Source organism: Castor canadensis, chromosome X (assembly GCF_047511655.1).
Source record: "Castor canadensis chromosome X, mCasCan1.hap1v2, whole genome shotgun sequence".
Classification (NCBI taxonomy): domain Eukaryota; kingdom Metazoa; phylum Chordata; class Mammalia; order Rodentia; family Castoridae; genus Castor; species Castor canadensis.
In genome coordinates this window covers 73,344,015-73,353,472 of record NC_133405.1, presented here as the reverse complement: position 1 = coordinate 73,353,472, position 9,458 = coordinate 73,344,015, and the positions used below count along the sequence as shown (strand labels likewise).

The following is a 9,458-nucleotide window of genomic DNA, read 5'->3' as shown; positions in this document are numbered from 1 at the left end:
TGTTGGAACTGTTCCAGGAATGGAGGGGAAGGAGGCATAAAGGAGCGTGGTAAAGGGGGTGAATTCAAATATGATATATTTGATACATTGTAAGAACTTCTGTAAATGCCATAATGTACCCCCACTCAGAACAATAATGAAAAAGAAATATCTGCTTTTGGTTCTGTAGAAGCTCAAGAGAATAAAACACAGTCACAAATGTGGAAGGGAGAAGAAAAAAACTAAAGGGAGTTAAAGCACAGCTTAATGTCTTAAACTATCTTGCCAAGTCACAGTTAAAATGTTCAAATAAATTTCAGTATAAATGAAATAGTGAATAATTTAATTAGCTTGATGTAGCATTCCAGATCTGTAGATATATCAAAATATTATCTTGAACACCATAAATAACACATTTTAATTTTTTCAATTAAAAATAAATTTAAAACAAAAGGAGAAAACTGACAATAGTCTCAACCCAATGAACATGATCATACAGCACATTGATGAAAGATCTCTTTGTAAATTGTTAGAAAAATGAAGTTTTAACAGACATTTTAGCAGGCCTTGAGGAATGGGCCAGGGGGTAGAGATTGACAAATCAGACCAAAATATTTAAATAAAGAAAGCTAGTCCAGGCCTCCTAGTGCTTACCACAGGTGGTGTTCTTACACTGACTATATTGGAAGAAGAGGTAAAGTAAACCTACCACGTATACATCTCAGCTGAGTCCTTGTGCTTGGTCTGTACTGTGAGTGGGGAGACACTGGGGCGTGAGTGGGAGGCTAGTTTAGCAGGATGAAAGATGTAAAATAGGCCAATTCAAGATAACATTTAGCCTCAAAATATAAAGAACTTTTGTATTCTTTTCTTAACCAACAGCCTAGCTCATTTTTCTGATCATCATGCCTTCCTTACTAGCTACCTGACGAGATGAGCTTGTTATATTCACAAAGGAGTCCAATCAGAGGACAAGCCATTGAAGGATAAGTTTTTTCAGGACTTGTCAGTTGCCAATACCTGCTTAACCTAAGAGGCTCACAAACATCAGATTGGTGCACTGGGTTGCTAAGCTTCAACTATTTGACAACTGCTGAGTGTGACTCAGAGGTAGGAAAAAGTATCTATAGTTTTCAGGAATGTTTATCCAGGACTTCAGAGCCCCTCAAAGCTGCTACCAGATCTACATAAATTTTGTCAGCTCCAAATAAGGAGACAGTGTTCTATAGAAAGTTAATATTCCTCCTTGTTTATATCTAACTTGGAAATTTCAATAATATCATGATAAGTTAGAAGCTAGTATCATTTCCGAAATAATGAAAAAATGTCACTCGCTACTTCATGCATCATGGATATCAGCACCATTACAAATTGCAGCTATTTTATTTGTTCCTGAAAGTATAGTCATCACATGAAAGAAGGTTCAATTAACTATATTTCAGATATTTAGGAACATCAGTAGCGTAAATAATGTATTCCAGTTGCACTTATCAAGGGCAAAATAGAAAACAATAATCAAACTTTTTCATCTATTCTTCTCTCCTATTCCCAAATTCTTCTTTGTGAGGCTAAATTCTAATAGAAGGCCAGGACTTATGATATTTGTAAGCTTGTCCCACTGCTAGGGACCTCCAAGTTCTCGGAAGTCCCCTTCTTAAAAATAACATTGTAAAAGAGTCTGCTTATATAACAGTATGAACTTCTGAGTTTCTTTTACTGAGAGGGAGAATATGAAGTCTAGTGAGACTCTTATAGAGTCCTATGTTTGTAGATATTGCTTCCTTAAGTGAACAAAGCAACTTTACACTGTACAGAAGGAAATAGGAATGCTTATTTTGGAGAAAAGAGTTAGGCATATATATCAACTACTTCCTAGATGGATCACTAAAGAAAATGTCTAAACTTCTGTAATATTTATTACTTTCATCTACAAACTTAAAATAAAACCCATTATTTTGTTTTTATTTTTTCATTGTTTGTGTATATTAATTGTATAAATAAGTGGGATTCATTACAACATTTTCATACATATATATAAAGGTACTTAGATCTTATTCAACCCTCATATTACCCACATTTATACCACTTCCCCTTTCACTGGCCACCTTCCTATTCCCTAATAATCCCTCTTGTAATTTCATATCTTTTATGGAGGGGATAAGTATTTCACATATGAGAGATAATATGTCATATTTGTTTTGTGAGTGTGGGTTATTTTGCTTAACAGGATGGTTTCCAATTCCATTCATTTTCTTGCAAATGACCTGATTTTATTTTTCTTAATGGATGAATAATAGTTCATTGTGTATATATGCCATATTTTCTTTATCAATTCATCCATATAATAACCATTTTGAGGACACATAAGATAAAATGTTTTGGCATAGTAAGCATCTATAAATATATATTGTATTCATACTATTAACAGTCTCACTATGGTGTTCAAGTTTTTAAATTTTTTTTTGAGGCATTGTCTCACTATGTAGTCCAGGTTGGCCTGAACTTACTATGTAGCCCAAGCTGGCCTCAAACTCCCAATTCTCCTGCTTCAGTCTCCCGAGTGCTAAGATTGCAGGCATGCACCACATGCTAAGTTCATTATGGTGTTTTAAAAACACTTTAGGGAACCCTTATGTTATCAGCAACATAGAGGGCAATCTATTTATTGTTACACTTATTTTCATTGAAATAATTGCCTACATAAATCTATATGGCCTTTTTATTTTATTATGATTTTTTACTTCTAAAATTTGTACTTGATCTGTTAGAAATGGGTTTGGTTATGATATTTCCATTCACGAATATAATTTACTTTGATCAAATTCACCCCCCTGTATTATTCTTTCTTGTCCTATTTCTTACCTAAAAATGTTAATGGTTTTCATTATTTTATTTTCATATATGCACATGAAGTACTTCAATCATATTCAAGTACCCTTTATGCTCTCTTTTTACCCTCCTCTATCCTGCTGATTTCCATCCCTAACAGTACCCCTGTTTCAAACTCTTTTTATTATTTTAGGTCTACTTTCCACATATGAGAGAGACTATGCAATGTTTGTCTTTAACAGTCAGCTTATTTCCCTTAACATGATTTCCAATCCTATTGATTTTATTACAAGGACATAATTTCATTCCTCTTTATGGCTGAATACATTGTGTACATAAACTGCATTTTCTTTATTCATCAGTTGACAAGACACCTGAGCTGATTCTATAGTGGTCTATTGTGAATAGTATGCAGGTGCTTCGATCATAGGCAGACTTACATTCTTTCAGATAAATGTCCAGGAATGTTATAGCAGAATCATATGATGGTTTCATGTTTAATATTTTGAGGAAATTTCATACAGATTTCCATAGTGGCTAAATTAATTTACATTCCCACCAACAGTGTAATAAGGGTATGTTTTTCATTGAATCTCCCCAATTGATGATTGTTATTCTGACTGGGATGGGATGGAAACACAGTGTGGTTTAGATTTGCATTTCCTTTAGGGCTAAGAGTGTTGAAAAAGTACTTTGTTTTAACAATTATAGTTTAGTACATTGCTTTAATTTTTGATAACTTTAGCTTTCACTGTTCTTTGTTTTGAATTTTTTCCTGATTTAGTACAGTGTATCGTCTAGACAAATTTCACATTATTTTTCTATTTTCTATATTTATCTAAGTTACATAAACCTAACATTTAGATTAAAATGGTATGGCAAGGTTTGTTAATAAAAAAAACAGTCATTTCAATCTTTCAGCCATTTCTCCTTCCTCTGAAACACATTTTTTTCCTCTATTGACTATATTTATCTTGACGTTTCCAAATAACATTCTTGCATTGCTACTTTATGTTTCAAGTTTAAACACTGTTTACTAACTTGTCACTATGGGAGAAGAGGGTTTAGAATTTTCCCCCCTCTTTTCCCTACCCTCACCACACACACATTCTACTTCTATTCTCCCATCTTCCCAGTAATGTTACACGCCCATCCAGCCTCCACTCTCCCTACACCATCTGGTTTCGTGAAAGATATGTCTGATCACTTTTTCATGGCTTATTAAGATAAATGACTCCAAAGTTATTGCTACCCTCTCCTACCTCCCCACTGAAAGTTAGTAGGCATCTATTTGCTGCTAAAACCACTACTTATCTTAATTTTATCATCTGCAGAATTTGATATTGTTGACTGTCTCTTTTAGGAACATTCATGTTCTGGATTCTGTGAACCACTCCTGCCTGTCTGGTTTCCTGTTCTGCTCCTATATTTCTGATCATTTATACTCAGTCTTGTGTTGGAACTCTACACTTTTCTCATACCTTTGAACTATTTTAAAGTTTCCTAGGATTCTCACTCTTCATAATCTTTCATAGATGAGCTCACCCAGTCCCTTGACTTTTATGGTCTTTGTAATTTATTAAAATGATATTTTAAAATTACTTAATAAAATCGAAAATTTTGAACATATTATTTAGAAAACTTTACACTCTTATTTTTATTTGATTTTTTTGGGTGAAATTATATTTTAACTGTTATCATACATCATATGACATTTTAAAATGATTTAAATTACATTAAAGTGCAATGTTATTTTCACCTAAAAACTGAAAGAAAATAGAAGGGATTACCAAACAATATTTCTCAAATAAGATATTATTTTCTGATGATAAGAAAATAATTCCATAAAGTCATTGAAAGTGAGAGTCGTTATGTTCTTATTTATTCTTATGTTCTTTATGCTATGTTTGTATTCTTACTTTTCAGTATTAGATTCTCTGCTATGTAAAATGAGGACACTAATTAATATCTGCATACTTCCTCTTCACAACCATTTTGATCAATTAGATGAGGTTTTCCATTTTTCAGATCTGCCATACTGCTATTCAGTTCTATTACTCTAGATCCCATCATTATTTAATGCTGCTTTTATATTTAAATTGATTCAATACTTAACAGAAGTTCATGGTTCCTCAGTTCTTGAGCTGTTTTCATTTATTCTTGGACCTCATTTCATTTACAAAATATACTATTTTTCCTTATTGCCAAGTTTGTTCTTATTTTATCAATGTTATCCAGTGTCTCTGTGCGTGAGGAAAGTGGAAGAACATGAAGTCCTTGTTTCACAAATTATTTTCTGAAGATGTGAATATACAGAGCCATCTCAAGATCTTCTAGCTCTAAGTCCAGTTTAGTTTTTCTTCCCTTTTGATGAAGTACTATTACAGCCTAGTGTGCCTAAGAATTATGAGAAGACACAAAGCAAATGTTTACACTTTAGTTTTCAAATAGTATTTAACTAGCTTGAGTAGCTATGTTTATGGTGCAGTTTTTCTTTGTACTGTGGCAACATATCAAAGTCAATTTAAAAGACATCAATGACCATGCATCTTGACTCAAGCCTGTATCCCAGCTGCTTGGAGGTGGAGACCAGGAGGATAGAAGGCAAAAAATTCACAAAACTCATTTCAATAAATGGCTGGGTGCAGTGTTGCACATCTGTCATCCTTGGCTATGCAGGGAAGCTCAAATAAGAGGATTATGATCCATTTCAGTGGGCATAAAGCCAGATCCAATCTCAAAAATAATCAGCACACAAAGGGCTATTTATATAGGGGTACATTTTGACATTTGCAAAATACTTTCAATATATTTTACATTCCCCCTCTTCCATCTTTCTCCTTTATCCCATGTCCCTCAATTCTTGCAACTGTTTTAACAGTCTCATTGTTCATTTTCATACATGAATAGGTAGCACTTCAACTGTATTCAACCTCCTTCACCCTTTCCTTATTCCCTCCCCGTCCTGCTGGTATCAACCCCTACACGGGACTTATTTGAACTTGTTGCCCTTCCTTTTCTTTGTAAAACACATTTTTGTTTGCTTATGATGGATTTACAAGAGTTTCATTGTGACATTTCCTTATATACATGTGCCCCGAGTTTCTTCATCCCCTCCATTATTTTCCTTTCTACCTTAGTAATCTTCTTATGGTAATTTCAACAGATTTGAATGTTCCATTTTTATACTAGTATACAAAGTACATCAATATTCACCTTCTTTACTTTCTTCATTTACCCTCCCCTTCCCATTAAAACACTCCCCTTAGTGTGACCTGTTTTACATTTTTGTCTTTCATCGTTTGGGTGTCTATTTTTTGTTCAGTGAGATCTTTGCCTTGGTATTTTACCTATAAATGAATTGTGCTTAAGGCAGTCTAATCTCCTTCCACAGTACTTCATTACCTTTTCCCCACTATCCTGTGCTGTTCATTTTTAGTGTTTCATTGTGTCTTGTTCCTAGACAGATGTGATGTATTTCATTATTATTCACAATCTTTCCTTCTTTTCCTCCTCCCTTAGTCTCTTCTACCAATCCCACTTTTGGGTACATGTTCTGTGTATATTTATATGTATATATGATGTTGTTTGTGTTTTTATTGAGCCTATATTCCACATATGAGAGAAAACATGCAGCCTTTGGCTTTCTGGACCTGGCTAACTTCACTTAATATGATATTTTCCAGCTCCATCCATTTACCTACTATTGACATTTCATTCTTCTTTATGTACCCAAATAAAATTCCATTGTATATAAATACCACATTTAGAAAACTTTAAACTCTTATAGGTATATGGCCTTATTAGCTGGAATGGCTCCAGCCATATTTTTTATGTGGCTAATAAGGCCATATAAAAACAAACAAAAATCCCCAAACAATGAAACAAAAGGTGAAAGGCTGTTCCTATTTTTTGATGTATATTCAGAGCTATAGATTTATATATGCCTCCTGAATATACTCATGTAATTGATACCAGATTTTGAAAGCTTAGGTTAAGCATTATTTGAAACAGAATAAAAGTCCTCAATAAACTAAAAATTTTATGAATATTAGTTGTCTTCATGTGTGAAAATGGCAGAATGAAAACCCTTTTTGCACTTGATTTACCCTAAAAAGGAAATAAAATAAAACAATAAAGAAATGAACCTATATATGTAATTTTTATTGTAAGCTCATATAAATACAGTAACCTAAAGATACTTAATATTTCTTTTCAGTTGAGTGGACTTTTAATGAACACTTTTATAGTCAACTTATTCAACCAGCTTAGTCCCAAATAAGCTTTTGGTTGTTTTAAAATCTACTCTGTGATCTGTCTGTACTATACTTAATACTTAGTTGCTTTGGTTTATTTGAGAAAAGTACACTTTTAAAAATGTAGGCTGATAAATTTCACTGGTGAGAAAAGGAAACCTGTGGTTAATTCTAAGGGGTGATTAAACAGTGTAAAACATTAAGAATGACATAAGTATCATAAAATAAGACAATAGATACTAATTTTTATGTTACTTGGATTTATTTGTTTAGTTTTCCTCCATCCAATCAGCCTCACTATCTAATTCATGTGAGGTATTTCTCATAACTTTATGATGGATCAGGGTAATATTTGCCTCATTTCCAGGAATTTCCATTTCAGTTTGTAGTACACATTGATTTTTAGTTTTCTGTAGCAGAACCCTTTCTTACTGCTTCCAGCCATGTTGTTCTTGCTTTACTGATTATTGGTAGAGTTAGTGGAAGAGATTGCTTTAAATCAGGCTAAATTGGCATTGCTGAACATTGGGACACTGATAGAGACTTAAGGCTTGAAATGGAAGATGTTGATTGATTAAAAACAGTCAAAGACTGTGGAGTGGAACATGTTGTTGACTTTAAACTTGTTGATCTTGATTGTGGTAGACTTAAACCTCTTGTTGATTTTGCAACTGAAGGTGTCAGTAACTGTGCATCTGAATGTCTTGACAACAGGCTCAATGTGTATCTTGGCAAAAAACATGAAGATAATGGTGTTTGAGGACATGAAGATACTGGTGATACTGAAACTGAACTTTGTGACATTTGTGGAGTTGAGTATCTTGGTAATGGTGCAATCAAAAACCTTGATATAGGTATAATTAGATTTTATGGTAGTGGTAGACGTGACGATCTTGGTTTTGATGGAAGTGAAGATATTGGTGACTTTACAGCTAAAGGTCTTGGTAATTGTGCAAAAGAAGACTGTACGGATTGAAAAACTGAAGATCTTAGCCATTGTCCATCTAAAGCAGTGTTGACAAGATCTGTAACTGCATCCCCTGACTGAATAGTAGGTGAGATTACTAGAGAGGGAGATAAACGTGGACACATCCTTTGATATTCACCTTCTGGACTTAGATCATCTGCTTTCAGTTCAGAATACTAAAAAGGTTCAGCTACTGTAGGAGAAAACTCTGCTTTAGGTGGTACAATTAGACCTCTATCAGAAGTTGTCAGCAGACAATTGGGGAGTGATGCTGCTGTTTCAGTTTTCAAAACAGGCGATGAATGTTTAGCTTGGGGATATATGATTGCAGGAGATTTTGACCTCTTTGAAGCTCTCAACTGAGCTTGCAAATCAGGTGGTAATGGAGGTACTGAGGCTGGTGCTGTGGGACTCACAAATACCTCTATTTAAAATGAGTTTGAGGTCATATTTGCATTTTTTCACTCAAGCCAATTCCATAATTGAATGAGTATATGAATTCCTCACATCTCCAGCTCCAGGGAGTGGTTGGTGTAGAGCACTGGATAAGATTGTTCCTACAGCTCTTGTTAGAAGATTATTGATTTCACTAGAGGGGAATGTGGAAAATGAAGAACTTCCAGCTGGTTGATCAACATATGGATGAGACAACTTGCCACAGGCAGTTGGGTTATGGTTTATAGAAACATCATTTTCCTTCATTTGAAATTTTGGCACACTTCTGGTTCATTGAGATGACCTGGTACTGCTGGTTTTGCATGAACTTTTCTCTCTTGTTCTTTACTTTCAGATGTAATCTTTTCTTCACAAAGCTCAGATAAAGATAAATATGACTGGGATGAAGCTTCAGAAGAAATCATTATGCCCTCTATATCATATCAGTGATAATAATCATGCATAAGGACAAGTAGTATCTGTACATAAGCATAATAAGTGGACCACACTTTGCTGTAAAGCCTTAAGTTTAAGAGAGACTCTATGGACTTCTTTGGATAGTTTTCCAAGTAAATCTTCAGTATATTTATTTAGATCACTTACTTGTCTTGCTTGTCATTTACTCTTTTCAAAGTGTTAGTAATAAAGCTAATCACCAGGGTTTTTATGCATGAGGAACTGCCTCTGCCATATTCAAAGATAACAGATGCAGGAAAAAGAGGCAGATTTGTGTAGAAAAATAAGAGAGAAAATACACTAGTCTAGACAATTCCTACCCAAAAATGTATCATAGAATGTATTCACTTTTCTAACTCCCCTTAACTAGACTTTGAGAAGAGATGTGGAAAGAAAATGGCCAGGTTTTACTCTTCAGTTTTTGTCTGCTTACAGTGCAGGAATGAGTTAGTGGCATGGATGACTCACACATTCATAATCAGGAACCACAGCATCGGAACACTCCAGGAAGAGTGAGTGTCTCTTGTCTTTCTATT

The 9,458-nt window shown here is 34.2% G+C and overlaps 1 non-coding gene across 1 annotated transcript; it reads left to right on the top strand.

Annotated features, from left to right (window-relative positions):
- Positions 1-616: 616 nt before the first annotated feature.
- On the top strand, positions 617-748 carry LOC141420149 (small nucleolar RNA SNORA51). The gene has a single exon (XR_012444835.1). It is a non-coding gene; the product is annotated as a small nucleolar RNA SNORA51 (small nucleolar RNA).
- Positions 749-9,458: the final 8,710 nt, after the last annotated feature.